We start from the raw sequence: 12,745 nt of genomic DNA on the forward strand, positions 1-12,745 counted from the left end.
CCCTAATGGAGCTAGTAACACAAGACATTCTACTGCCCTGCTGGAGCTAGTAACACAAGACATTCTACTGTACAGTTGGAGCTAGTAACACAAGACATTATACTGTACTGTTGGAGCTAGTAACACAAGACATTATACTGTACTGTTGGAGCTAGTAACACAAGACATTATACTGCACTGCTGGAGCTAGTAACACAAGACATTATACTGCCCTGTTGGAGCTAGTAACACAAGACATTCTACTGCACTGCTGGAGCTAGTAACACAAGACATTCTACTGCCCTGCTGGAGCAAGTAACACAAGACATTCTACTGCCCTGCTGGAGCTAGTAACACAAGACATTATACTGCCCTGCTGGAGCTAGTAACACAAGACATTCTACTGCCCTGCTGGTGCTAGTAACACAAGACATTCTACTGCCCTGCTGGAGCTAGTAACACAAGACATTCTACTGTACTGCTGGAGCTAGTAACACAAGACATTCTACTGCCCTGCTGGTGCTAGTAACACAAGACATTCTACTGCCCTGCTGGAGCTAGTAACACAAGACATTCTACTGTACTGCTGGAGCTAGTAACACAAGACATTCTACTGCCCTGCTGGTGCTAGTAACACAAGACATTCTACTGCCCTGCTGGAGCTAGTAACACAAGACATTCTACTGTACTGCTGGAGCTAGTAACACAAGACGTTCTACTGTACTGTTGGAGCTAGTAACACAAGACATTATACTGCCCTGCTGGAGCTAGTAACACAAGACATTCTACTGTACTGCTGGAGCTAGTAACACAAGACATTCTACTGCCCTGCTGGTGCTAGTAACACAAGACATTCTACTGCCCTGCTGGAGCTAGAAACACAAGACATTATACTGCCCTGCTGGAGCTAGTAACACAAGACATTCTACTGTACTGCTGGAGCTAGTAACACAATACATTCTACTGCCCTGCTGGTGCTAGTAACACAAGACATTCTACAGTACTGTTGGAGCTAGTAACACAAGACATTCTACTGCCCTGCTGGAGCTAGTAACACAAGACATTCTACTGCCCTGCTGGAGCTAGTAATACAAGACATTCTACTGCCCTGTTGGAGCTAGTAACACAAGACATTATACTGCCCTGTTGGAGCTAGTAACACAAGACATTCTACTGCACTGGTGGAGCTAGTAACACAAGACATTCTACTGCCCTGCTGGAGCAAGTAACACAAGACATTCTACTGCCCTGCTGGAGCTAGTAACACAAGACATTCTACTGCCCTGCTGGAGCTAGTAACACAAGACATTATTTTGCCCTGCTGGTGCTAGTAACACAAGACATTCTACTGCCCGCCTGGAGCTAGTAACACAAGACAATCTACTGCCCTGCTGGAGCTAGTAACACAAGATATTCTACTGCACTGTTGGAGCTAGTAACACAAGACATTCTACTGTACTGTTGGAGCTAGTAACACAAGACATTCTACTGTACTGTTGGAGCTAGTGACACAAGACATTCTACTGTACTGTTGGAGCTAGTAACACAAGAAATTCTACTACACTGTGGAGCTAGTAACACAAGACATTCTACTGCCCTCCTGGAACTAGTAACACAAGACATTCTACTGTACTGTTGGCGCTAGTAACACAAGGAATTCTACTGTACTGTTGGAGCTAGTAACACAAGACATTCTACTACCCTGTTGGAGCTAGTAACACAAGACATTCTACTGTACTGTTGGAGCTAGTAACACAAGACATTCTACTGCCCTGTTGGAGCTAGTAACACAAGACATTCTACTGCCCTGCTGGTGCTAGTAACACAAGACATTCTACTGCCCTGCTGGAGCTAGTAACACAAGACATTCTACTGTACTGCTGGAGCTAGTAACACAAGACATTCTACTGCCCTGCTGGTGCTAGTAACACAAGACATTCTACTGCCCTGCTGGAGCTAGTAACACAAGACATTCTACTGTACTGCTGGAGCTAGTAACACAAGACGTTCTACTGTACTGTTGGAGCTAGTAACACAAGACATTATACTGCCCTGCTGGAGCTAGTAACACAAGACATTCTACTGTACTGCTGGAGCTAGTAACACAAGACATTCTACTGCCCTGCTGGTGCTAGTAACACAAGACATTCTACTGCCCTGCTGGAGCTAGTAACACAAGACATTATACTGCCCTGCTGGAGCTAGTAACACAAGACATTCTACTGTACTGCAGGAGCTAGTAACACAATACATTCTACTGCCCTGCTGGTGCTAGTAACACAAGACATTCTACAGTACTGTTGGAGCTAGTAACACAAGACATTCTACTGCCCTGCTGGAGCTAGTAACACAAGACATTCTACTGCCCTGCTGGAGCTAGTAATACAAGACATTCTACTGCCCTGTTGGAGCTAGTAACACAAGACATTATACTGCCCTGTTGGAGCTAGTAACACAAGACATTCTACTGCACTGGTGGAGCTAGTAACACAAGACATTCTACTGCCCTGCTGGAGCAAGTAACACAAGACATTCTACTGCCCTGCTGGAGCTAGTAACACAAGACATTCTAATTCCCTGCTGGAGCTAGTAACACAAGACATTATTTTGCCCTGCTGGTGCTAGTAACACAAGACATTCTACTGCCCGCCTGGAGCTAGTAACACAAGACAATCTACTGCCCTGCTGGAGCTAGTAACACAAGATATTCTACTGCACTGTTGGAGCTAGTAACACAAGACATTCTACTGTACTGTTGGAGCTAGTAACACAAGACATTCTACTGTACTGTTGGAGCTAGTGACACAAGACATTCTACTGTACTGTTGGAGCTAGTAACACAAGAAATTCTACTACACTGTGGAGCTAGTAACACAAGACATTCTACTGCCCGCCTGGAACTAGTAACACAAGACATTCTACTGTACTGTTGGCGCTAGTAACACAAGGAATTCTACTGTACTGTTGGAGCTAGTAACACAAGACATTCTACTACCCTGTTGGAGCTAGTAACACAAGACATTCTACTGTACTGTTGGAGCTAGTAACACAAGACATTCTACTGCCCTGTTGGAGCTAGTAACACAAGACATTCTACTGCACTGCTGGTGCTAGTAACACAAGACATTCTACTGTACTGCTGGAGCTAGTAACATACGATATTCTACTGTACTGTTTGAGCTAGTAACACAAGACATTCTACTGCCCTGCTGGTGCTAGTAACACAAGACATTCTACTGTACTGTTGGAGCTAGTAACACAAGACATTCTACTGCACTGCTGGAGCTAGTAACACAAGACATTATACTGCCCTGCTGGAGCTAGTAACACAAGACATTCTACTGCACTGCTGGAGCTAGTAACACAAGACATTCTACTGCCCTGCTGGTGCTAGTAACACAAGACATTCTACTGCCCGCCTGGAGCTAGTAACACAAGACAATCTACTGCCCTGCTGGAGCTAGTAACACAAGACATTCTACTGTACTGCTGGAGCTAGTAACACAAGACATTCTACTGCCCTGCTGGTGCTAGTAACACAAGACATTCTACTGCCCTGCTGGAGCTAGTAACACAAGACATTCTCCTGTACTGCTGGAGCTAGTAACACAAGACATTCTACTGCCCTGCTGGTGCTAGTAACACAAGACATTCTACTGCCCTGCTGGAGCTAGTAACACAAGACATTCTACTGTACTGCTGGAGCTAGCAACACAAGACGTTCTACCGTACTGTTGGAGCTAGTAACACAAGACATTATACTGCCCTGCTGGAGCTAGTAACACAAGACATTCTACTGTACCGTTGGAGCTAGTAACACAAGACATTCTACTGTACTGTTGGAGCTACTAACACAAGACATTCTACTGCCCTGCTGGAGCTAGTAACACAAGACATTATACTGCCCTGCTGGAGCTAGTAATACAAGACATTATACTGCCCTGCTGGAGCTAGTAACACAAGACATTATACTGCCCTGCTGGAGCTAGTAACACAAGACATTCTACTACCCTAATGGAGCTAGTAACACAAGACATTCTAATGCCCTGCTGGAGCTAGTAACACAAGACATTCTACTGTACAGTTGGAGCTAGTAACACAAGACATTATACTGTACTGTTGGAGCTAGTAACACAAGACATTATACTGTACTGTTGGAGCTAGTAACACAAGACATTATACTGCCCTGCTGGAGCTAGTAACACAAGACATTATACTGCCCTGTTGGAGCTAGTAACACAAGACATTCTACTGCACTGCTGGAGCTAGTAACACAAGACATTCTACTGCCCTGCTGGAGCAAGTAACACAAGACATTCTACTGCCCTGCTGGAGCTAGTAACACAAGACATTATACTGCCCTGCTGGAGCTAGTAACACAAGACATTCTACTGCCCTGCTGGTGCTAGTAACACAAGACATTCTACTGCCCTGCTGGAGCTAGTAACACAAGACATTCTACTGTACTGCTGGAGCTAGTAACACAAGACATTCTACTGCCCTGCTGGTGCTAGTAACACAAGACATTCTACTGCCCTGCTGGAGCTAGTAACACAAGACATTCTACTGTACTGCTGGAGCTAGTAACACAAGACATTCTACTGCCCTGCTGGTGCTAGTAACACAAGACATTCTACTGCCCTGCTGGAGCTAGTAACACAAGACATTCTACTGTACTGCTGGAGCTAGTAACACAAGACGTTCTACTGTACTGTTGGAGCTAGTAACACAAGACATTATACTGCCCTGCTGGAGCTAGTAACACAAGACATTCTACTGTACTGCTGGAGCTAGTAACACAAGACATTCTACTGCCCTGCTGGTGCTAGTAACACAAGACATTCTACTGCCCTGCTGGAGCTAGAAACACAAGACATTATACTGCCCTGCTGGAGCTAGTAACACAAGACATTCTACTGTACTGCTGGAGCTAGTAACACAATACATTCTACTGCCCTGCTGGTGCTAGTAACACAAGACATTCTACAGTACTGTTGGAGCTAGTAACACAAGACATTCTACTGCCCTGCTGGAGCTAGTAACACAAGACATTCTACTGCCCTGCTGGAGCTAGTAATACAAGACATTCTACTGCCCTGTTGGAGCTAGTAACACAAGACATTATACTGCCCTGTTGGAGCTAGTAACACAAGACATTCTACTGCACTGGTGGAGCTAGTAACACAAGACATTCTACTGCCCTGCTGGAGCAAGTAACACAAGACATTCTACTGCCCTGCTGGAGCTAGTAACACAAGACATTCTACTGCCCTGCTGGAGCTAGTAACACAAGACATTATTTTGCCCTGCTGGTGCTAGTAACACAAGACATTCTACTGCCCGCCTGGAGCTAGTAACACAAGACAATCTACTGCCCTGCTGGAGCTAGTAACACAAGATATTCTACTGCACTGTTGGAGCTAGTAACACAAGACATTCTACTGTACTGTTGGAGCTAGTAACACAAGACATTCTACTGTACTGTTGGAGCTAGTGACACAAGACATTCTACTGTACTGTTGGAGCTAGTAACACAAGAAATTCTACTACACTGTGGAGCTAGTAACACAAGACATTCTACTGCCCTCCTGGAACTAGTAACACAAGACATTCTACTGACCCTGTTGGAGCTAGTAACACAAGACATTCTACTGTACTGTTGGAGCTAGTAACACAAGACATTCTACTGCCCTGTTGGAGCTAGTAACACAAGACATTCTACTGCACTGCTGGTGCTAGTAACACAAGACATTCTACTGTACTGCTGGAGCTAGTAACATACGATATTCTACTGTACTGTTTGAGCTAGTAACACAAGACATTCTACTGCCCTGCTGGTGCTAGTAACACAAGACATTCTACTGTACTGTTGGAGCTAGTAACACAAGACATTCTACTGCACTGCTGGAGCTAGTAACACAAGACATTATACTGCCCTGCTGGAGCTAGTAACACAAGACATTCTACTGCACTGCTGGAGCTAGTAACACAAGACATTCTACTGCCCTGCTGGTGCTAGTAACACAAGACATTCTACTGCCCGCCTGGAGCTAGTAACACAAGACAATCTACTGCCCTGCTGGAGCTAGTAACACAAGACATTCTACTGTACTGCTGGAGCTAGTAACACAAGACATTCTACTGCCCTGCTGGTGCTAGTAACACAAGACATTCTACTGCCCTGCTGGAGCTAGTAACACAAGACATTCTCCTGTACTGCTGGAGCTAGTAACACAAGACATTCTACTGCCCTGCTGGTGCTAGTAACACAAGACATTCTACTGCCCTGCTGGAGCTAGTAACACAAGACATTCTACTGTACTGCTGGAGCTAGTAACACAAGACGTTCTACCGTACTGTTGGAGCTAGTAACACAAGACATTATACTGCCCTGCTGGAGCTAGTAACACAAGACATTCTACTGTACCGTTGGAGCTAGTAACACAAGACATTCTACTGTACTGTTGGAGCTACTAACACAAGACATTCTACTGCCCTGCTGGAGCTAGTAACACAAGACATTATACTGCCCTGCTGGAGCTAGTAATACAAGACATTATACTGCCCTGCTGGAGCTAGTAACACAAGACATTATACTGCCCTGCTGGAGCTAGTAACACAAGACATTCTACTACCCTAATGGAGCTAGTAACACAAGACATTCTAATGCCCTGCTGGAGCTAGTAACACAAGACATTCTACTGTACAGTTGGAGCTAGTAACACAAGACATTATACTGTACTGTTGGAGCTAGTAACACAAGACATTATACTGTACTGTTGGAGCTAGTAACACAAGACATTATACTGCCCTGCTGGAGCTAGTAACACAAGACATTATACTGCCCTGTTGGAGCTAGTAACACAAGACATTCTACTGCACTGCTGGAGCTAGTAACACAAGACATTCTACTGCCCTGCTGGAGCAAGTAACACAAGACATTCTACTGCCCTGCTGGAGCTAGTAACACAAGACATTATACTGCCCTGCTGGAGCTAGTAACACAAGACATTCTACTGCCCTGCTGGTGCTAGTAACACAAGACATTCTACTGCCCTGCTGGAGCTAGTAACACAAGACATTCTACTGTACTGCTGGAGCTAGTAACACAAGACATTCTACTGCCCTGCTGGTGCTAGTAACACAAGACATTCTACTGCCCTGCTGGAGCTAGTAACACAAGACATTCTACTGTACTGCTGGAGCTAGTAACACAAGACATTCTACTGCCCTGCTGGTGCTAGTAACACAAGACATTCTACTGCCCTGCTGGAGCTAGTAACACAAGACATTCTACTGTACTGCTGGAGCTAGTAACACAAGACGTTCTACTGTACTGTTGGAGCTAGTAACACAAGACATTATACTGCCCTGCTGGAGCTAGTAACACAAGACATTCTACTGTACTGCTGGAGCTAGTAACACAAGACATTCTACTGCCCTGCTGGTGCTAGTAACACAAGACATTCTACTGCCCTGCTGGAGCTAGAAACACAAGACATTATACTGCCCTGCTGGAGCTAGTAACACAAGACATTCTACTGTACTGCTGGAGCTAGTAACACAATACATTCTACTGCCCTGCTGGTGCTAGTAACACAAGACATTCTACAGTACTGTTGGAGCTAGTAACACAAGACATTCTACTGCCCTGCTGGAGCTAGTAACACAAGACATTCTACTGCCCTGCTGGAGCTAGTAATACAAGACATTCTACTGCCCTGTTGGAGCTAGTAACACAAGACATTATACTGCCCTGTTGGAGCTAGTAACACAAGACATTCTACTGCACTGGTGGAGCTAGTAACACAAGACATTCTACTGCCCTGCTGGAGCAAGTAACACAAGACATTCTACTGCCCTGCTGGAGCTAGTAACACAAGACATTCTACTGCCCTGCTGGAGCTAGTAACACAAGACATTATTTTGCCCTGCTGGTGCTAGTAACACAAGACATTCTACTGCCCGCCTGGAGCTAGTAACACAAGACAATCTACTGCCCTGCTGGAGCTAGTAACACAAGATATTCTACTGCACTGTTGGAGCTAGTAACACAAGACATTCTACTGTACTGTTGGAGCTAGTAACACAAGACATTCTACTGTACTGTTGGAGCTAGTGACACAAGACATTCTACTGTACTGTTGGAGCTAGTAACACAAGAAATTCTACTACACTGTGGAGCTAGTAACACAAGACATTCTACTGCCCTCCTGGAACTAGTAACACAAGACATTCTACTGTACTGTTGGCGCTAGTAACACAAGGAATTCTACTGTACTGTTGGAGCTAGTAACACAAGACATTCTACTACCCTGTTGGAGCTAGTAACACAAGACATTCTACTGTACTGTTGGAGCTAGTAACACAAGACATTCTACTGCCCTGTTGGAGCTAGTAACACAAGACATTCTACTGCACTGCTGGTGCTAGTAACACAAGACATTCTACTGTACTGCTGGAGCTAGTAACATACGATATTCTACTGTACTGTTTGAGCTATTAACACAAGACATTCTACTGCCCTGCTGGTGCTAGTAACACAAGACATTCTACTGTACTGATGGAGCTAGTAACACAAGACATTCTACTGCACTGCTGGAGCTAGTAACACAAGACATTATACTGCCCTGCCGGAGCTAGTAACACAAGACATTCTACTGTACTGCTGGAGCTAGTAACACAAGACATTCTACTGCACTGCTGGAGCTAGTAACACAAGACATTCTACTGCCCTGCTGGTGCTAGTAACACAAGACATTCTACTGCACTGCTGGAGCTAGTAACACAAGACATTCTACTGTACTGTTGGAGCTAGTAACACAAGACATTCTACTGCCCTGCTGGAGCTAGTAACACAAGACATTCTACTGCCCGCCTGGAGCTAGTAACACAAGACAATCTACTGCCCTGCTGGAGCTAGTAACACAAGACATTCTACTGTACTGCTGGAGCTAGTAACACAAGACATTCAACTGCCCTGCTGGTGCTAGTAACACAAGACATTCTACTGCCCTGCTGGAGCTAGTAACACAAGACATTCTCCTGTACTGCTGGAGCTAGTAACACAAGACATTCTACTGCCCTGCTGGTGCTAGTAACACAAGACATTCTACTGCCCTGCTGGAGCTAGTAACACAAGACATTCTACCGTACTGTTGGAGCTAGTAACACAAGACATTATACTGTACTGTTGGAGCTAGTAACACAAGACATTATACTGCCCTGCTGGAGCTAGTAACACAAGACATTATACTGCCCTGTTGGAGCTAGTAACACAAGACATTCTACTGCACTGCTGGAGCTAGTAACACAAGACATTCTACTGTCCTGCTGGAGCAAGTAACACAAGACATTCTACTGCCCTGCTGGAGCTAGTAACACAAGACATTATACTGCCCTGCTGGAGCTAGTAACACAAGACATTCTACTGCCCTGCTGGTGCTAGTAACACAATACATTCTACTGCCCTGCTGGAGCTAGTAACACAAGACATTCTACTGTACTGCTGGAGCTAGTAACACGAGACATTCTACTGCCCTGCTGGTGCTAGTAACACAAGACATTCTACTGCCCTGCTGGAGCTAGTAACACAAGACATTCTCCTGTACTGCTGGAGCTAGTAACACAAGACATTCTACTGCCCTGCTGGTGCTAGTAACACAAGACATTCTACTGCCCTGCTGGAGCTAGTAACACAAGACATTCTACTGTACTGCTGGAGCTAGTAACACAAGACGTTCTACCGTACTGTTGGAGCTAGTAACACAAGACATTATACTGCCCTGCTGGAGCTAGTAACACAAGACATTCTACTGTACCGTTGGAGCTAGTAACACAAGACATTCTACTGTACTGTTGGAGCTACTAACACAAGACATTCTACTGCCCTGCTGGAGCTAGTAACACAAGACATTATACTGCCCTGCTGGAGCTAGTAATACAAGACATTATACTGCCCTGCTGGAGCTAGTAACACAAGACATTATACTGCCCTGCTGGAGCTAGTAACACAAGACATTCTACTACCCTAATGGAGCTAGTAACACAAGACATTCTAATGCCCTGCTGGAGCTAGTAACACAAGACATTCTACTGTACAGTTGGAGCTAGTAACACAAGACATTATACTGTACTGTTGGAGCTAGTAACACAAGACATTATACTGTACTGTTGGAGCTAGTAACACAAGACATTATACTGCCCTGCTGGAGCTAGTAACACAAGACATTATACTGCCCTGTTGGAGCTAGTAACACAAGACATTCTACTGCACTGCTGGAGCTAGTAACACAAGACATTCTACTGCCCTGCTGGAGCAAGTAACACAAGACATTCTACTGCCCTGCTGGAGCTAGTAACACAAGACATTATACTGCCCTGCTGGAGCTAGTAACACAAGACATTCTACTGCCCTGCTGGTGCTAGTAACACAAGACATTCTACTGCCCTGCTGGAGCTAGTAACACAAGACATTCTACTGTACTGCTGGAGCTAGTAACACAAGACATTCTACTGCCCTGCTGGTGCTAGTAACACAAGACATTCTACTGCCCTGCTGGAGCTAGTAACACAAGACATTCTACTGTACTGCTGGAGCTAGTAACACAAGACATTCTACTGCCCTGCTGGTGCTAGTAACACAAGACATTCTACTGCCCTGCTGGAGCTAGTAACACAAGACATTCTACTGTACTGCTGGAGCTAGTAACACAAGACGTTCTACTGTACTGTTGGAGCTAGTAACACAAGACATTATACTGCCCTGCTGGAGCTAGTAACACAAGACATTCTACTGTACTGCTGGAGCTAGTAACACAAGACATTCTACTGCCCTGCTGGTGCTAGTAACACAAGACATTCTACTGCCCTGCTGGAGCTAGAAACACAAGACATTATACTGCCCTGCTGGAGCTAGTAACACAAGACATTCTACTGTACTGCTGGAGCTAGTAACACAATACATTCTACTGCCCTGCTGGTGCTAGTAACACAAGACATTCTACAGTACTGTTGGAGCTAGTAACACAAGACATTCTACTGCCCTGCTGGAGCTAGTAACACAAGACATTCTACTGCCCTGCTGGAGCTAGTAATACAAGACATTCTACTGCCCTGTTGGAGCTAGTAACACAAGACATTATACTGCCCTGTTGGAGCTAGTAACACAAGACATTCTACTGCACTGGTGGAGCTAGTAACACAAGACATTCTACTGCCCTGCTGGAGCAAGTAACACAAGACATTCTACTGCCCTGCTGGAGCTAGTAACACAAGACATTCTACTGCCCTGCTGGAGCTAGTAACACAAGACATTATTTTGCCCTGCTGGTGCTAGTAACACAAGACATTCTACTGCCCGCCTGGAGCTAGTAACACAAGACAATCTACTGCCCTGCTGGAGCTAGTAACACAAGATATTCTACTGCACTGTTGGAGCTAGTAACACAAGACATTCTACTGTACTGTTGGAGCTAGTAACACAAGACATTCTACTGTACTGTTGGAGCTAGTGACACAAGACATTCTACTGTACTGTTGGAGCTAGTAACACAAGAAATTCTACTACACTGTGGAGCTAGTAACACAAGACATTCTACTGCCCTCCTGGAACTAGTAACACAAGACATTCTACTGTACTGTTGGCGCTAGTAACACAAGGAATTCTACTGTACTGTTGGAGCTAGTAACACAAGACATTCTACTACCCTGTTGGAGCTAGTAACACAAGACATTCTACTGTACTGTTGGAGCTAGTAACACAAGACATTCTACTGCCCTGTTGGAGCTAGTAACACAAGACATTCTACTGCACTGCTGGTGCTAGTAACACAAGACATTCTACTGTACTGCTGGAGCTAGTAACATACGATATTCTACTGTACTGTTTGAGCTATTAACACAAGACATTCTACTGCCCTGCTGGTGCTAGTAACACAAGACATTCTACTGTACTGATGGAGCTAGTAACACAAGACATTCTACTGCACTGCTGGAGCTAGTAACACAAGACATTATACTGCCCTGCCGGAGCTAGTAACACAAGACATTCTACTGTACTGCTGGAGCTAGTAACACAAGACATTCTACTGCACTGCTGGAGCTAGTAACACAAGACATTCTACTGCCCTGCTGGTGCTAGTAACACAAGACATTCTACTGCACTGCTGGAGCTAGTAACACAAGACATTCTACTGTACTGTTGGAGCTAGTAACACAAGACATTCTACTGCCCTGCTGGAGCTAGTAACACAAGACATTCTACTGCCCGCCTGGAGCTAGTAACACAAGACAATCTACTGCCCTGCTGGAGCTAGTAACACAAGACATTCTACTGTACTGCTGGAGCTAGTAACACAAGACATTCAACTGCCCTGCTGGTGCTAGTAACACAAGACATTCTACTGCCCTGCTGGAGCTAGTAACACAAGACATTCTCCTGTACTGCTGGAGCTAGTAACACAAGACATTCTACTGCCCTGCTGGTGCTAGTAACACAAGACATTCTACTGCCCTGCTGGAGCTAGTAACACAAGACATTCTACCGTACTGTTGGAGCTAGTAACACAAGACATTATACTGTACTGTTGGAGCTAGTAACACAAGACATTATACTGCCCTGCTGGAGCTAGTAACACAAGACATTATACTGCCCTGTTGGAGCTAGTAACACAAGACATTCTACTGCACTGCTGGAGCTAGTAACACAAGACATTCTACTGTCCTGCTGGAGCAAGTAACACAAGACATTCTACTGCCCTGCTGG

The 12,745-nt window shown here is 44.9% G+C and overlaps 1 protein-coding gene across 1 annotated transcript in view; it reads right to left on the reverse strand.

Annotated features, from left to right (window-relative positions):
• Positions 1–12,745, reverse strand: part of LOC100136388 (nitric oxide synthase 1) — a 190,573-nt gene that overhangs the window by 39,386 nt on the left and 138,442 nt on the right. The gene's annotated exons all lie outside the window — the stretch shown is intronic.

The sequence above is a fragment of the Salmo salar genome, chromosome 20, assembly GCF_965601325.2.
Source record: "Salmo salar chromosome 20, fSalSal1, whole genome shotgun sequence".
NCBI classification, from domain to species: domain Eukaryota; kingdom Metazoa; phylum Chordata; class Actinopteri; order Salmoniformes; family Salmonidae; genus Salmo; species Salmo salar.